The sequence below is a fragment of the Bos indicus x Bos taurus genome, chromosome 25, assembly GCF_003369695.1.
Source record: "Bos indicus x Bos taurus breed Angus x Brahman F1 hybrid chromosome 25, Bos_hybrid_MaternalHap_v2.0, whole genome shotgun sequence".
In the NCBI taxonomy this organism is placed as follows: Eukaryota; Metazoa; Chordata; class Mammalia; order Artiodactyla; family Bovidae; genus Bos; species Bos indicus x Bos taurus.
In genome coordinates this window covers 5,470,774-5,489,012 of record NC_040100.1, presented here as the reverse complement: position 1 = coordinate 5,489,012, position 18,239 = coordinate 5,470,774, and the positions used below count along the sequence as shown (strand labels likewise).

The following is an 18,239-nucleotide window of genomic DNA, read 5'->3' as shown; positions in this document are numbered from 1 at the left end:
GATACCCTCTAAATGTCCCTTCCAGTTCTAAAATCCCTTCCCCTGCAAGTATTTATTTCCTTAGTTGGCTGTGCTGGGTCTTAGTTGCAGCACTCTGGATCTTCAGTCTGTTGCAGCACAAAGGGTCTTCAGTTGCGGCATGTAGGATTTTGTGTCCTGTGGAAACTTAGTTGTGGTGTGTAAGCTCTAGTTCCCTGACCAGGGATCAAACTCGGGGCCCCTGCACTGGGAGCATGGAGTCTGAGCCACTGGACCATCAAGGAAGTCCCTAAAATTCTAATATATAATAATTCTTAGATTGTGTGATTTGGGGTCTCCCCAGTTAGTCACACCCAGCATTCGGAGACCCCACCACCAGAGGGCAGTGTTTTCACATTGGTGTATTTGCACCCAAGGACCCAAACCAGGTTCCCTCCAGAGCTGTAGAGTGCCAAGTTTAGAAACATCACAAGCATGATGTGGGCACCACCAACAGAATATTACTATCCCTTCCTCTACCAGTCCGAACAGTGACTTCTGTCTGCCAGTGCATTGGAGAGAGGTCAGGTGGTGAGATTCAAAGGGAAGCCCCCTTCTCCAGAGGGCTGGGGCGGGGGTCTTTCTGAGGGCTCTGCCCCTGTACCCCCAAAGACTAGGACAGAAAGGGAAGGAATGGGGTTGAGAAGTGCCAGAAGATGACAAAGGAAATCTGGGAAGGAAACTTGGGAAGACTGAAGGACCCAGGAACGGAAGAGTGACTTGAAGAAACCGTGAGACCTCTCTTCCATTCAGGTGGTTCTGCAGGGTTCTGGGTATCAACACCAGGGTTGGCAAGTGGATTCCGCCAGGAGGCAGGGATCTGATTTTCTTTTTTTTTTTTTAAAGAGATGTTCATTTATTTATTTATTTATTTGGCTGCCTCAGGTCATCCTATAGGCTCAGTTGTTGCAGCACGGGGGCTTAGTGCATGTGGGGTCTTAGTTCCCCATCCAGGAACTGAACCCACATCCTCTGCAATGCAAGGCAGATTCTTAACCCCTGGACCATCAGGGAAGTCCCCAGCCTGATTTTAGGAAGTGCTCTGTGCAGTGTCAGAAAGCAGTGCATTTCTTTGGGAGGCATTCACTCCATATGTGTTTACCATATTCACTCTGTTGCCCCTTCGGGTCTGGCACTCTCTCACTGCTGATTAACAGCAGTGAAATACAATACCCAAAACCATCTGCCCTCACAGAGCTGACCTGCCTGTGTCTGAGCATCGGGGGAGACACTGAGGCAGGGTGTGTGTGTGGGGGGCCTTTGAGTCGTCAGCCTGGATGGATCTTGCCATCCCTCCAGAGCATCCTGTAACTATCTCAGCTCTCTGTCTTCATATCCCTGAGACACAAGCCTGTGAAGGAGGACACAGGGTCGCCACAGGACCCTGGTATACTGTAAAATTGCCTTTGGATTTGGAAGTCTCAGGAAAAACTTCTTCACTTAAAAACAATCTTCAGTCAGCCTATTTTTCATGTTTCTTCTATTTAAGATTCATGGGGACAAGGTATTAAAATTGTCCACCTGAGAAATTACTCCCAGAGAACAGCCAGGTCCCACAGACATTACACATTCCATCCTTGACATGAACATGTAGGATCTCAGCTAAAGCAGACCCATAGTTACTGTTATCCAAGCGCTTGTGCTTGATGCTGTCTCTCAGAGAAGCCATGCTAATTTTCCTGCCTCTGATGGCCAGGTATTTACATCCTCAAGCCCCTCGCCCCCACAGCTATCTTTATTCTTTTGCACCTGTCTTTTTCTGGCTTGCACTTTCCTTTGCATAGTAGTCTTGGGATAGGCCCAGTTTTCCATTTTTCGTATATTTTTTCCTCTCAGTGGTCTGCTGTTGAGATATGTATCACCCTGGCAGGAAAAAGAGAGAGAGGGTGAGAAGATCCTTGTGGGCCAGAGCTGGGAGTTCTAACATCTTTGTCGCCTTCTTGCTAGAAAGACAGTGCCGCCAGGTGCGTGGGCTGCTTTTTCTTCCTTGTAATGAGCATCACCAGGTCATACCTGGTTCATTCTCTTCTAGGTCATAAGGCTTTAGGGACACCTTCTTTGGGCCTGGCATGCCTGGATAGGCCTGGGATATGGGGTTAAAGACAGAATGAACCAGAACACAGAGAGCAGACCCCAGGGGCTCCACCTCATCACCTCTGGATGCTGTTGGCAGGACTGTGCCATGGTGACACAGGACGGTAACATGAAGACAGGGCAACTGGACCAGGGCCAGCAGACCCCAGGCATAACCGGGGGATCTGCTTCACATGGTGCCTGATCCTGGAAGATAAGACCTAGGTAGAAGGGGCTGCAATGCCTCCTGAGTCTGGGTGGTGCAGGGAGCCTCAGGAGTAACCCCCACCAAGAGAGGGGAGCTCAACAGAAGGGACCCTGTTGAGGTTTTTGCCCTGAAAGGAGGTTACATGTTAATCGTCAGACTCATCCAGAGGCAAGACACTGGTTTCCTTAACTTTCTGAGAGAATCATTATTTAAGAGTCAGAATTAAGACAAAGATTCTGTGCCCTATTTTTTTATTCCCTCCCTAAGCAAACGGTAAGAAAAGGCTTAGCCTGAACCCAAGAGAAGTCGGAAAGAGCAAAGCAGAGCAGGTGAGCTTGGAGCACGGTTGCTGCTGCTGCTAAGTCGCTTCAGTCATGTCCGACTCTGCAACCCCACAGACGGCAGCCCACCAGGCTCCCCCACCCTTGGGATTCTCCAGGCAAGAACACTGGAGTGGGTTGCCATTTCCTTCTCCAATGCAGGAAAGTGAAAAGTGAAAGTGAAGTCGCTCAGTCGTGTCCGACTCTTATTGACCCCATGGACTGTAGCCTACCAGGCTCCTCCATCCATGGGATTCTCCAGGCAAGAGTACTGGAGTGAGGTGCCATTGCCTTCTCTGCAGAGCATGAAGTCCACACCTACCGGCTATGGGCTGGGGCCACAGGCCCTCACTCCTCAGACGGCGTCTTGGAGGAGCCTGGACGCCTGGACGATCTCCAGGAGGTGATGCCCTTGCCGGTCGCACGGTGTCTGGAGTGCAGCTTGCTGAGGGCAGTCTCCGCCATGCCCGTCCGCTTCTTGACATCACCCAGCTCGTGCACTGTCTTCTGTAGCGGGCCAGCGTCTGGTTGGCCTGCTCCTCCCGTGACCAATGCACGGTGGAAAATGGGGCATAAAGCTGGCTTGTTCCAGTTAAATGTGCGTTGTTTTTGCTTCTGCCCAGACATCCTAAGAGTTCAGTCATTCTGTAAGGTTCGTTAGGAGACACAGCAGTCCTGGGTCAGGGGCACACTCCAGGTCATCCCGGACACCTGCCTTCATCACTGTTAGCTGATGGTTTTGGGCTTTGATGTCCATGTTTCTAAATGAAATGTGCTCTGTGTGGTTTTAGGCATTAGCTCTTGGTGCCCTGCTGTGGCGGAGAAGGCAATGGCACCCCACTCCAGTACTCTTGCCTGGAAAATCCCATGGATGGAGGAGCCTGGAAGGCTGCAGTCCATGGGGTCGTTGAGGGTTGGACACGACTGAGCGACTTCACTTTCACTTTTCACTTTCCTGCATTGGAGAAGGAAATGGCAACCCACTCCAGTGTTCTTGCCTGGAGAATCCCAGGGACGGGGGAGCCTCGTGGGCTGCCGTCTATGGGGTTGCACAGAGTCGGACACGACTGAAGTGACTTAGCAGCAGCAGCCCTGCTGTGGAAGGTGTGGTTTTGGCACTTTCTCTGGCCTCTGTTCCTCATTTCCCATCCCCTCGTCTTCCCAGTGGAGCCATAGTGTCGTTTTAGTTAGAACCATATTTCCTGTAAGCCTGACCTTTAGCCAGGCTTTTGGGAAGGGTGGCGGGTGCCTGGGTGACTGATGGAGTCAGCGTGGTGGGCCCAGAGCTGGCAGTGAATGGCAGCAGAGTCAAACCTCTACGTCCTGAGGGGGCCGGGGACTTGCCTCCCTGCTCTTCCTCCAGGGGCTCCTCCAGCAGGTCCAGGTCGTGCGTGGTGTTGGCGAAACTCACCTTGGCCGTGCTGCGGGCCTGTGGGGGCCAGACCGGACTGTCAGAGTCCCCCTGGTCCCTGTGGCACCTGGGACCATCACTTAAAGATATGTGATGTTGATCAACAGTGCAGCAAGAGGTGAAAAAACATAGGAGTCTGCAACCCAAACCACCGAGGTTTAATTTTCCTTGATCTCTCCCCATTACTGTCCACAAGGATACATAATTTCTTTCATTTAATTAGCCTCGTGCGCCCACACGCATGCTCTGGCTTTGTAGTTAACTTTTTTACTCACTGTGGAATCAGATAATTTTCATGTTCCTTCTGCATCTTCATAACACACAACTTTCTTCAAGGAGGCGGCACTGTTGCCCCCGACCTCACCCGCAAGCCAACCTTGGACTCTTCATCCAGCTACCGCTTGTAATCGTCCACCTGCGACGTCAGGGATGTCTTTATCCCCAGGATCTGGTTGAGCGGGCTCTGGGATTCTTCATACTCCCAGGTCAGCTCACCGTTTTCAGCTGGGTGAGGAGACAGAAATGTGGAGCCAGATGGGCTATTGGAGAACCCATCAATATGACGGCTTGGCCGGCAGGGCTGGGATGGGGAGCACGGTGACCCCCACCTCAGCTGCCCAAATCAAGTGGGCCCAGGAGGGGCGCAATGCCCAAGGGTCCCCACTGTCCAGGTGATGTGCGTGGGACAAGTAGCTTCGGATAATGAGGCCCCCAGCCCCTGGCAGGGGACACACAAGTTTGGAGACAACAGTGAGGCCAAGAATGTTTACTTTGAAAAATCCATTCGTCACAGCCCCTGAACCCACTCCTGTCATCTGAGGACTGATTTCTGGAGCCAGAGGACGGCAAGGGTTTCCAGCTCTGCCCTGTAAGTCTTCAGTTTTGTGATCGAGTCACCCCCAACCTCACTGTTCACTCTTCTTATCCATCCAGTGGGGAAATTGATTTTTAAAAGTATTGAGGATGCGGCAGTAAGGCCAAATGATGCTTCAGGTTCTCTGGTGTCAGTGCTCGAGAGCTGTGTCTAACTGGCACACCCAAGGAGTGTGAAGCTCTCCAAGGAACTACACTTTTGCTTGACCCAACTGTTGACCCCTGTCTAGGGCCCAGACTCTGCGAAGTTGGATGTTAACTTGCATATGCATGAGTCGCAAATCGTTTTTGACCTAGATATGTAAAGAATTTCTTCTGATAGAAAAAACCCCAAATCAGACCCAGAGGTTGCAGTATTACTGCCCTGTTGGACAGGAACCAGTTTTGCATCTAACTTGTCAGAGTTACTGAAGCGTTCCTTTCCCAACTGGCTGTGTAAACCTTGGTCCCTCAGATGCTTTTCAAAGGTGGCTCTACCATCTTTCCAGTTCCCTCATTAGTGACCCGTGTTTGCTTTATGTTTGTAGGCTGATCATGTTTTAAAATGCTTGAAAACTGTGTTATATCAGTAGTACTGCTCCTCCCGCTGATCCCACAGAGAGATTGAGAGAACCAACATGAAAATGTTTTGAATTGTGTTCCCTGTTTTAGGCTGTAAAGATGTTACTTGGAGCAAGCACTCAGCGGGCAGAAAAAAACATCCCTGTCTCATCACAGGGGATGTGGGTTTTCCAAGGTCAGGGAGGCTCCAGGAGGGGACCCGGCTCCTCTTTCAGGTTCCTTGAGGATCCCCATTCCATTCTCAGGAAGCTGCGGGGAGGGGCGAGCTCACCCTGGAGGCGGGTCCAGATGGCGTTAATTTCCACCCACTTCCGCTCCAGCTCAGCCACCTTCACGTCGGCCTCTGCCAGGTTGTCCTCCAGCTTTCGGATGTGGGCCTCAGCATTCATCTGCGCAGCGAGAATGGACCCAGTGAGGGAACGAGCAGGCCCAGGCCAGGCCCACCCTGTTTCCCAGCTGGGCTGCCCTCTTGCAGCCTCCCTGGCCACCTGCCTCATCCTTTTAGAACACCCTCATCTCAGCAGCTCACCATTTTCTATCAACATAAACCCAGAGCCTTTGGGTTGGCACACAGCCCCTCACTTGTGGGCCCCGGCTGACCTCACCCACTAAGAAAATGCCGCATTAGAGCAGGATAAAACAGGCGCTACTGTGGTCTCTCTGGAGTGTCTACAGTTTGGAGACACCTGTTGGCTGGGACCTGGGCCCCTGAAGCCACATCCCTGCTCACCTCTGGAGCCCCCCACTTCCCTGGAGCCCCTCACTTCCTTCATGTCACATGAAGACTCTTCCTGTGGCAGGTGCTGCATAAATGCATGTTGAGTGACTGACTTCATTTTCTTTCCTCCCATGTATCGCTTTTTCAGCGTGGCCGTGACTGCACTTGTCTCTCTTCCTATGTCTCCAGCTCCTCGAGGATACAGTCCTCCTAATGTCGTGGAGATCCTAGTAGCTCACATTTACGGAGCTCTTCCTCATGTGCCAGGGACTGTTGTAGCCCTAACGAGCAATGTGAGGCGGGGATTATCTTTACCCCCGTTTTATGGATGGGGAAGCCAAGGCACAGTTGGGTGGTGCACCTTGGCCAAGGTTGTATCCCCGGCGTGTGGGGTCTGTGATGGGTCCATCTTGGTTCCCTTCACAGCATCTAGATCGCACCTCAGGTCTGTCGGGGGGCTCCTCAGGGGATATTATTCGAGAAGGCTCTGCAGGGATTCCCCCTCACCTTGGACCTCTGCATGGTCTCTACGCTGGCGTCCATCTCGGCCTTCATGCCCTGCTTGTCCTTCTCCAGCTTGGACCTCACCCTCTGCAGGTTCTCCACATGCTCAGTTAGCTTGGCCATGGAGTCCGTGTGCTTCCTGCACACTGCACTCTGCACTCTGCAGGGCCGCCTCCTCCGGCTCCCGCTGCCGCAGCTGCAGCAGCTCAGCATCCCGCTTGTGGTTCAGCTCGAACCGGGCAGAGCAGAGGCAGGCTCATGGGCAGGCCAGCACCAGCCTCCCTGAGACGTTCAGTCTCAGTCCCGCTTGTACCCACTGAACTGAGCAGCCCAGAGCAAGTGGACGGAACCAGCCCCCTCTTGCCTGTTCTCTATTATTGATTGGTTTCTCCCCTAGGTAGCCCCAGAAATTCAGCAAGGACTAACTGGTCTTTATCCCCTTGCTCATCGTCCAGTAGGTGGGCAGGATTTGGGGGTCCTGGGCCCCTTAGGATGGCACCTGAGCAGATGCGGCTCCCCCAGCCTCTTCCAGCCTGTCACTTAAGTCTTCCAGGTCTCGGGACAGGTTGCTGTGTTGTTTCTCCACCTGGGGGAGATGAATGATGCTGACCCTGACTGTCCAAGAGCCCCCGTTGCCTCTAGTAAAGACTGGGATGACCGAGTGATATCTGTGAGGTCAGGGGCCTGCGCTTGCAGGGGGTCTGTCTTCTGCCCCCCGCCCCCCACCCTCAGCAAAGGGAGCTGTCTGGGGGCCTTAGTGCCCGTCCTGCCCCCCAGCCGCACCGGGCTGAAGCTGGAATGTGTGTGTTTGGATTCATCTCCCTGTGGGATCCCTCCCCACAAGCCTCCCTCCACTCCTGCTCTCCCCTTCACACCTCTGTGCCTGCACATGCAGGTGCTATCTGATCCCCTTTGCCTGGAACCTCCTCCCCCCCTCTGCCTGTTCAATTCAGTCTTCAGGCGCCCAGGCTGCTGCTGCCGCCTCCCCTTGGGCGGCAGCACAGAGAGCATCTGTGCAACATCAGTGTGCACGTGTGGCACAGTGCCGGGCACACGGGAGGCACTCAAGAAACTAACAAGGCCTTTCCAGCTGGAACCCTGTCCTCCTCTCTATTGGCTTCCGGAGGAGTTTCTGCGCCTGGTTGGACTGTGGCTTCCCTGGGTCTTTTGACTCCAGGAAGAGTGGATGTGTTTCACTCACCTTGGCTCATTGCCCTCTCAGCCTCCAGCTCTTGATTCAGCTCCTCGATTCATGCCTAGCAGGCAAATAAGCAGACAGAGCAATTTCTCTCTCCGGTGTGAGGTTAGAGACCTACCCATTGGCCTTGTAGGATGGAAATGAGGGATGGCAGCTTAGCCTATACGGGACACTGTCAAAAGCAGAAGGAAGCAGGGCGCAGAGAGTGTGCAATGGGAGGCAGGAGGGAGGCAGGGGTGTACACGACACCGCCAGGGGGCCGGCCTGGCTGGCCTGGACAGAGTGGTGCGGGGACAGTGGGTGACGAGCAAGGGAGGGAGCAGGGCTAGTTCGTGGAGGGCCCTGCGGCCACCGTGAGGACTTGGAACTGAAGCTGGCGTGAGGCGGATGTGAGTCAGTCTCTGAAGACTGTGGTAGTCTCCGAAGACTGTGGTAGTGGCCGGTCAGCAGATGGGGGCCGAGGCCCAGGCCAGTGCATTTCAGGAGGGGAGTCGGGTCTCCTCCGCCCCAGACAGACCTGGCGTTCCTTCAGTTTCCGCTGCAGTGTGGAATTCAGAGACTGCTTGTCCTCTCCTTAGAGTTGACAGAGTTGATTTCCATATCCCTCCTGCCGGAGGAGGTTTGCCCTCCTGAGGAAAAGCTCTGAGGCTGGGCTAGTGGGTTGGCGTGGGAGTGGAGCCGGGGGAGACCTTGACCCTGCTGAGACCCCCTCACCCCGACCCCTGGCCTTCTCACCCTGCAGATGAGTCACCCTCCACTGGCTTCTCACGGACCCACCCATTCCTTCACTCCCTCGTGCATTTAGTATTTTCTTTCTTACGTACTGAGTCCCTCCTGGTGCCAGACGTCACCTGGGATTCCAGGGACTCATCAGTGAACGAAACGGACAGAACTCCCTTCTCTGGTGCAGCTTACAGTCTACAGACCCCAGAATCGCACAAAACACTTGTCCTTTTTAGGGAAAACGTTCCTTCCAAAACTTGCCGCAAAAGGCTGTCTCCTCCTAATGCGTGAGTCCCATGTGTCAGGAGCCACATGTGAGAACTAAGAAGCCAGAGACCAAGCAGATGGATGGGGAGGATAGGTCAGGGTCTCCCACATCTTCTGGGTGTTCCTCCCGAGATCCATGCTGAGAGGTGGATTTCGCTGCACACGCCCTCGGGGCAGCCAGTGGCACTTTAGACCTGCCTTAGGCAGAATGTGCTTCAAAGACACAGAGTGCAGCTTCCGCCCCACAAGGGCCCTCCTTACCTGCCTCCTTCTCTCCCTTCCCCTTGGCCTCTGACTTGGTTCTGGTTTATGCTTGGACTGTTACAGTAGCCTCCCAGTTGTCTTCCTGCTGCCAGCTTTTCTCACCCCACCTGTCCTTCGTGTTATTCCCAGGGTGACGCTGATAACATACCCCCTCCACTCCTCGTGATCTTGGACAGCTCAGTTTGTAGGCTTCTGCGCAGACTCCCTCCCTCTGGGGTGGCTGCTTTGCTTACTATCAGCCTCTTGTCCAGTGTCCATGGCCCTGTGTGAGGCTGGGAGCTCCCTGAGCACAGGGAGCACCTACTTGTTCCTCCCTAATCCTCCATGCCTGGCACAGAGTAGGTGCTGGGGAAGTGCATTTAGTACACAAAGCCCTGAGCACAGACTGTCCAGGAAGTGCTCGGTGTTGCTAACACTGCTGCAGGCGAAATGAAAGAGTGCATACTTTTTCACCACCTCCTGGAGATCTAGCTTGGACCGCTCCATCTCATTGAGAGGGTCGGTGGTAATCTTCAGGTCATTCTCAGCTTTCCGGCGAGCCTTTTCCACTTCCGCCCAAATCTTCTTTTCCTGTTTCCAGTTATCCTCTGGCTGCAGAGACAAAAAATACAAGAGAAAGTAGAGTTGTGTGCGTGGCGGGGGAGGGGGTGTCTGAGGCCAGAATGCAGTAAAGAACCAGACTGGGCCAGGTTCCTTAGCTGTGGCATCAGAAAGACCCTCGCTTCCTGTTTCCCAGAATGGACAGACCCGGCCATCAGGGTGTAGAATCAGGCCTGGGGACGGGGCATTACCTCGTGGATCTGGCTGCTGAGCTTGCTGCTGGTCTTGGTCAGGTGGTTCACCTTGTCCTCCTCAGCTTGCAGGTTGTCAAGGGTTTCCTGGAAAGATACAGGTGTGTGTCCCACAAGGCGGGTGGGAGCAGCTGAACAGAGCTGGTTCTCTGCCATCACTTCTGGGCCGAGTTGATGATGTGAGCGCCTGCTCCTGAGAGACACGTGAGCCCAGGGCAGAACGATCTCCCGTCAGCCACAGGTGGACCCCAGGGGCAGCTGGGGGCTCTGGTTCTCCAAGGGGCACATAGGAAATCTGCAGGGGTGTGGCTTCTGGCTGTCACAACATTTGGGGTCCTCACTATGTGGGTGTTTCCAGAGACACTGGATGTCTGGTTGTGCTCTGGACAATAGGCTGTGAATAATTCTGCAGTCCAGCCAGCCATTCATGTAAGTAAACAACTATTTATGCTTTTCTGAACCTAGAACTCAGCACCTCTGCACATTTAACTCAAAAAAAATTTTTTTTTCATTTAGCATACACTACATTTTAAAAGAATGATCTACCATGAAAACTGAGAGAGGATTTACTTGTTGAAACTTCCCTGAGAATTATTCTCTGTTTCGTAAAGTCTCATCACTGGCAGCACCCACACTTGGCTACCTGAGTCACCAACACCCCCTCCAGTGCCCATCTGCAGCCGTCATAGATGGCCTTGGGCAGGCAGCACTCTCAAATCCACCTGAGCTTTTGCAGTTTGACAGTCTCATTATTTATTATGAACTAATGTCACTCATTTCTCCATTATATGGAAGGGCACCCAATTGATTTTCCTGAAGTTATGTATTAGTTACATTATTGTTGTCTTCAATTCGGGATGTAAGAGGGCCTTCCAAAATACAGCTGATCCTCATTGTCTGTGAGTTATCTATTTGCCAATTTGTCTGCTCACTAAAGTGTATTTGTAATCCCCAAATCAATACTCATGGTGCTTTTGTGGTCATTCATGGACACGCAGAGCAGCGAAAATGTCAAGTTGCCTGAGGAGCACATTTTTCCCAGCTGAGGTTGGATAAATGATGCTCTATCATCTCGGTTCAGCTCCTACTGCAAACAAGTGTCCTTTTCCTGGTCTGTTTAGTGCCGGGTTTTTTTACATTGGTGATTTTTTTTTTGGTGATTTCATTGCTTACTATGCCACCACGCACAGTGCCACCATGCTGCCTGGTGTTCCTGACGCAAGAAGGCTCTGAAGTGCTTTGCAGAGAAAATCTGTGTGTTGGATGAGCTTTGTTCAGGCCTGAGATACAGTGACTGTTGACCGTGAGTTCAATGTCAAGGAATCAACAATATGTATTAAATATTGTGTGTTTTTCAACAGAAACACACATAAAACAAGATAATGTATAAATCGAAACCATGTATGATATATCGATGGGTTGAGAAAAACACTATGACCAAAGGTTTGCAGGAACCTAAACGCTGGGCTGGAAGAAGCACAAACTGGAATCAAGATTGCTGGGAGAGATATCAATAACCTCAGATATGCAGATGACACCGCCCTTACGGCAGAAAATGAAGAGGAACTAAAAAGCCTCTTGATGAAAGTGAAAGTGGAGAGTGAAAAAGTTGGCTTAAAGCTCAATATTCAGAAAACTAAGATCGTGGCATCTGGTCCCATCACTTAATGGCAAATAGATGGGGAAACAGTGTCAGACTTTATTTTTCTGGGCTCCAAAATCACTGCAGATGGTGATTGCAGCCATGAAATTAAAAGATGCTTACTCCCTGGTAGAAAAGTTATGACCAACCTAGATAGCATATTTAAAAGCAGAGACATTACTTTGCCAACAAAGGTCTGTTTAGTCAAGGCTATGGTTTTTCCAGTAGTCGTGTACGGATGTGAGAGTTGGACTGTGAAGAAAGCTGAGTGCCGAAGAATTGATGCGTTTGAACTGTGGTGTTGGAGAAGACTCTTGAGAGTCCCTTGGACTGCAGGGAGATCCAACCAGTCCATCCTAAAGGAGATCAGTCCTGGGTGTTCTTTGGAAGGAATGATGCTAAAGCTGAAACTCCAGTACTTTGGCCACCTCATGCGAAGGGTTGACTCATTGGAAAAGACTCATGCTGGGAGGGATTGGGGGCAGGAGGAGAAGGGGATGACAGAGGATAAGATGGCTGGATGGCATCACCGACTCGATGGACGTGAGTTTGAGTGAACTCCGGAAGATGGTGATGGACAGGGAGCCCTGGCATCCTGCAGTTCATGGGGTCGCAAAGAGTCGGACACGACTGAGCAACTGAACTAAACTGAACTGAACCTTGTATTTCCCCAAGAGCAGAGGTTCAGGCTGAATTCAGTGACTTCATCACCTCAAATAATGAGAACTGAGTGTGTTTGTTGTAAAAGAGGGCTCTGGGTTTGATATGATGGAGAGTCACAGTCTAAGGGGAGGTGTTGCCGGGGCAGCAGAGAGAGGCGCTCTGGGGACATAACGTAGACCCATGATGTCAGCAAACACAGGGATGTGGGTCCACTGATCTGGTTCCAGGCTTCAGCTTGCTCTTGGGGCCTGATCCGGGCTAGGAGGCGTTCCGTGCCACTGTCGGCACTGATGTGTGCTCAGAGCTGCCTCTGCACTCAGAGCCCTGTGATCTCAAGAGCTCACGTCTGTTGTTGCTGCGGTGAATCAAGATTTGCTGGTGCTTTAGAACTCCAGGGCACTTCCATGGGCCCACTTTGTCCCTACGATGCTAGGAGCATCCCTCCCTGGTGCCTGGACCATTCTGACCACACCTGCTTCCCCCTTTCACTCTGAACCTGTCCTGGTTTGGGTGATAAATGACATGATCACCCCACTACAGCAAACCCGGAAGGGAGGCCGCCAGTGACCATGTCCACTTGATGGACGAAGGCACCGTGATTCAGGGAGATTCGGTGACTTCCCAGGGGCCCCAGCTGAGGGGTGGCAAAGCTGGGGTTTGAACAGGGGTCTCCTGTCTCTGAACTCCCACTTCAAGGGGAGGGCAGGCAATACCTACCTGATGCAGCTCCTCCAGCTCCCTCTTCTCCTTCCAGAGCTTGGCGATGGAGTCTTCTTGAAGGGAGAGGTCCCCAGTCAGCGAACAGACTTTGTGATCCAGGGCCTGGAGGTGGGGTGGGGGACTTTAAGGCTGGGAATATCTTTGGGGGCAGGGGGGAGGGGGTGCATGCTCCAAGAGAAGGTCTTCAGCATAGCTGCACCCCAGGGTCACCTGGGGGCCTTGGAGATGCCAATACCCAACCAAGTCAGGATCTCGGGGTGAGGAGGCAACGAGGACACTGTCAGGCCCTGGCTACTCAACGCCTGGTCCTCGGACAGCAGCCGTGGCATCGCCCGGGACTGTTGGGAACACAGCCCCTCGGCCCCACCAGACCTGCCGGCCCAGAGTGTGCGTCTTATCGAGGTCCTGGTGGTTCGTGTGCACCTCAGCACTGGAGACACCCCGGTCCACCTTCCCTTGCTGGGGGGTCCCACCCATGTGAGGTTGGAAGGGGGCCTGGGGCTGAGGGCCAGCCACCCAGTACCAGGAGCTGGGGAGCTGCATGCAGGGGCAGCAACTGCTTGTTTGGGCAGAAACTGAGCAGCTAAAGGTGACTCCACCTTACAACAGGGTTGCTTCTTCTGGGAAGAGGGGTGCAGATATGGTTGGTGGTGCAGAGGGGTGTTCCGTGAGGGGCCCCAGGGATGCTGAGGCTGAGTGGGCAGTGGGCCAGGCAGACACCCAGGAACCCAGGCACAAGGAGACCCAGACAGGCCCAGGTGTCCCCATGAGGGGAGCAGCCCTCAGCCCTGAGTCAACTGCTGTCTGACATCGTAGCAAGTGCCGTGCATGGCTACTGAGCCCTCGAAATGCAGCCAGATCGACCGAGGAGCTGCCTCTGAAATTGTGCTGAATTAAGTTAAAATAGCTGCATCTGGCTGGCAGCTCAGTCCTGGGCAGCACTGCTGGGCAGTGCTGGGTGTGGCTCCTGCAGGGTGAGCCAACTAGGGGGTTCCCTGGCCCTGGGAGGACTAGAGTCAGGCCTGGGGCCTCCCCACCTGCTTCTCCTTCTCCATCTTGGCCAGCATGGTCTCCCAGGCCCTCCAGGTCCCGCCTGAGGTCGCTCAGCTCCCCCTGCAGCTTGCGCCTATCAGTGCTCAATGAGGCTGACAGGCCCTCCTCCTCCTCCAGCCGCTCTCGCGTGTTGGAGATCTGGCTCTCCAGCCCTGTCTTGGCTTTCATCATTGGGGTCAGGCGCTCCTCCACGACCAGCAGGTTCTCACGCTCCTGGTGGAGGAAAGAGCGTTGGCCAAAGGCAGGGTCCCAGCACCTACAGGGGACAACAAATGCAAACAGGCCTGGGGCCCCAAGCAAACGTGTCCTGGGGGTTGGATGGAGAGCTGGGCCATCTCCAAGCTCCTTGCCAATGGGCGGGACCAAGCGTCGTCCAGGAGTGCGGTCCCAGACCAGCCGCAGCAGCATCACCAGCAAGCCGGCTAGGATGCGACATCTCAGGCCGCACCTGTGGCCTGTTCATCTGAATCTGCATCATAACAAGATCCCAGGTGATCAGGTGCACCTCGAGGTGTTAGGAGAGTGGTCTAGGAGAAGTCCAGGCTGTGCCGTCTGGTCCTCTGACCCCGGGTGTGACAGTGCTTCCATTCACCCACGGGGAGGGGCCTCTCCACCCAAATGACTCCCAGCATTGGTTTAGCACTTTTGTGTTAACAATCTGGTTCCGTTGTCCACAGTTCCTCCTTTTAACAATGCTGAGAAGCAAGCCAGGCAGGCGTTGAGAGAACCAACATGCAGAGGGGGTGGAGTTGTCAGAAGGCACACAGGCAGTAAGTGGGGGTGTCCCCTGGGGTCTCCCTGAGATGAGGTCAGGGGCCATGTGGGTAGAAGACCAGACCAGCTAGATGACTTTTAGTTTGTGGTATAAATTTACTGAAATTCACTTCTTTGCAAAATAAGGGAAAGGGTCATCATGAAGGTGCTTCTGTAAGGGGAAGATCGTTTTATCCCTGTGGTCTCACTTGGTCTCAGCCTCCCAAACATTGAATGAGGGTCCCAGCTGGAGCAACGCCTCCAGACTGTGGAGAAACCATGTTAGAGACAGCTTAGGGAAAGCGGTAAAGCTCAGGCGGTAAAGTGTCTGCCTGCAATGCGGGAGACCCGGGTTTGATTCCTGGGTCAGAAGATCCCCTGGAGAAGGAAATGGCAATCCACTCCAGCACTGTTGTCTGGAAAATCCCATGGATGGAGGAGCCTGATAGGCTACAGTCCATGGGGTCGCAAAAAGTCGGACATGACTGAGTGACTTCACTTTCAGGGAAAGCGGATGGATGATTCAAGTGCTAACACCATGATGGTCAAGGAGACACGGCCGTGAGGGCAGGGAGGGTCGAGATGGCACTGGGCCCCTCCCAGTCAAGGGTCTTCTACTGATAGCCTTGGGACCGTGATCAAGTCTCCAAAATTCAGTCAAATGTACTTTTATACCCTGAAGATACATATGAGAACTGGGTGTCTCAAGAGGTGGTTGTGAAGGTCAAATCAGAGAAGGACCTCTGTAAACCAGCAGGGTCACAGCAGTGAACCCACTCATCGTGCTGGGAGTCTGGCTTCCCACGGAAACTAAGTCATTTGTTCTCCCTACTGTGTTTGCACTTGATGGGCGAGGAAAAGGAATCAGAGAAAAGAGGGCAACTTCCCAAGGTTCTCAGGGGAGCCAGGGCACTCCTCCCACCATCTTGTGACCGCCCCCATGTCTGGATAATCCCTCAGACCCAGCATGTACTGTATGTGTGTGTGCCCAGCCTGCTGCTGTGGGCAAACAGGAATTTGATGGAGATTTTTGGTAGCTGGGTCAAGGGTGACATGGCAATGAAGCAAAGGTAAGTCTGAGAATTCCCCATGGCCTGGATGGACATGGCTTCTTGGAAGGCGACCCTCCTTTCTTGTTAAATCTACAGGGGTTTTTTTGTTTTGTTTTATTTTGTTTTAGGCCATGCATGCAAGGCATGCGAAGATCTTAGTTCCTTGACCAGAGATTGAACCTGTGACCCCTGCATCAGGAGCATGGAGTTTTAACCACCAGACCACCAAGGAAGTTCCTAAATCTTCAGTTTTTATGGACAACCTGCTTGGGATGAGACAGGTAAGGATGTGAAGTTTCCTTTTAAAATAAAAATTTCAAAGTAAAAAAGGGAATTGATTTAAGGAAAGAGGGTCAGACATAGAACAGGCGGGGAGAGTACCATGATATCCAAATTTGAGAAATTCTTATTTAGCTCCCTCTGCGATCTCAAGCCCTCCAGCAGGCTGGCCTGGGCATGGCTACCTCTGGCCATGCAGAATTACTATCCACGCCCCTCACCCCCGCCCCACCTTTCTACTTGTGGTCAGCACCGATTGTCAGAAAGTCCTTTCCTACGGGGAGGAGAAAGAAGCTTCTGCGTGACCTGTGGGGGGCTCAGGACCCCCAGAGATGACCTGTGGCCTGTCCACCCCTCCACGTAGCTGCCCAGAACACCCCGCCCCTCAAGACAACCCCGTCCTCCGGCCTCCTGAGTGCAGCAGCCCTGTCCCCGGTGTCCAGTGGTATGCTTCCTCATAACAGGGGGCCCCAGGCGGGATGCCAGGCCCCAGCATGACCTGACCCGCATGTAGTAGGTGGCTCGTGGACTCCTGCATTGGTTGAGAGTGGCCTGGTTGCTTGGGCACCTGCAGCCCCACCACCCGGCTGACTCACTCACCCTCACTGCCTCAGAGCAGCCTGGTAAAGGAGAGACGGGATTCCACGGTTTCCTAAAGCCGAGGACGTCACTGAAGGGGTTGAAGGGGCTTCAGCATGCCCAGGGGTGAGGCACTGAGCATCAGGCCCACATTTGGGGGGCACTCTCTGCATCCTCAGAGGGTTTTATTTTGAGGGATAAGTTGAAAGTTGGGAGGACACACCATCATTTTTCTCAGGGAGGAATCCACCCCTGTCTGAAAGGAGGCTGCACTCTTCCTCCAAGGCGCCCTCATTTCCAGACTGTCCCTGCAGCCTCCCTAATCCCTAAGAGGCCTCCCACCCCCAAGAGGCCCCTGTGCCTGGAACCAAGGCCCCGAGGCCCTCACCTTGATGTAGAGCTTCCACCAGCCCTAGGAACGCAGCTGCAGGAACTTGCATGTGTTCCTCTGGATGACCTGCAGGCACATTCTGCAAAAAAGAATCTAGGGTTCCAGGGGTTAAAATGCAGGCATTGTGGGGGAGGGTGATAGGGGACCGGCTGCCCCAGTGGAACCAGCTCCTGTCAGACAGCTTAGGGCTGAGTTCACTTCCTCCTGCATTGCCCCTCCTTCCACTCCCTCACTGGAAATCCATTTAGTCTTCAGATCCCATCTCTGCAGTCTCTGGAATCAGCCCTCCTGGCCCCTAACAGCTTCTTTCAACGGTCATCTAGTGGGGGCTTCTGGACACTGAGTCCCACCACTTAGCCCCTGACTTTTGTCCCTGCCTTTGGCCGGGTCACAGGGGTCCTGCTGGTGGCTTTCCGGACTTCACTACTCTTATTATTTCTTCACTACTGTTTTTATTACTTATACTGTGACCACAAAGAGCCAGAGTCCACCACAGGGCCGCCAGAGCTTTTCTCAGATTACCATTTTAGGGAGATGGCTGAAAAACACGATTCTGAGGGCAGGGACTTGGAATGAAGACTTTTGGGTTCTGATTGTGACTTTCTCTGGCCCAGTACCTTAACCACCCTCTGATCTCAGTTTCCACATCTGTAAAATGGGGTTGCTGTTCTGCCACACCCCTCTCTCAGCGTCATTATCTGGATCAAGTAAGGAGAAGGCTGTGAGAGTGACTTGTCAATTGTAAAGAGAAAGGTTTGTATTAGGTGGTCCGTGTCAGGAGTTGAACTGTGTCCCCTCCTAAAAGATAGGCTGGAGTCCTGCCTCCCAGAACCTGTGACTATGACCATATTTGGAAATAGAGTCTTTGCGGATGGAATGACTGAGGTTAAGATGAGGTCGGACTGGAGTGCATGTGTGTGCGCTAAGTCGTTTCAGTCGCGTCCGACTCTGTGTGACCCCGTGGTCTCTAGCCCTCCAGGCTCCTCAGTCCATGGGATTCTCCAGGCAAGAATACTGGAATGAGTTGCCATTTCCTTCTCCAAGGGATCTTCCTGACCCAGGGATCAAACCTGCGTCTCTTGCATCTCTTGCTTTGGCAGGCAGGTTCTTTACCACTAATGCCACCTGGGAAGCCCCCATCCTGGAGTGGGGGGTGGCTAGCCTCAGAGGACTGGTGT

At 53.1% G+C, this 18,239-nt stretch overlaps 1 pseudogene; it reads right to left on the bottom strand.

Annotated features, from left to right (window-relative positions):
* Window positions 1-2,967: 2,967 nt before the first annotated feature.
* LOC113883988 overlaps window positions 2,968-18,239 on the bottom strand; it is a 44,899-nt pseudogene continuing 29,627 nt past the window's right edge.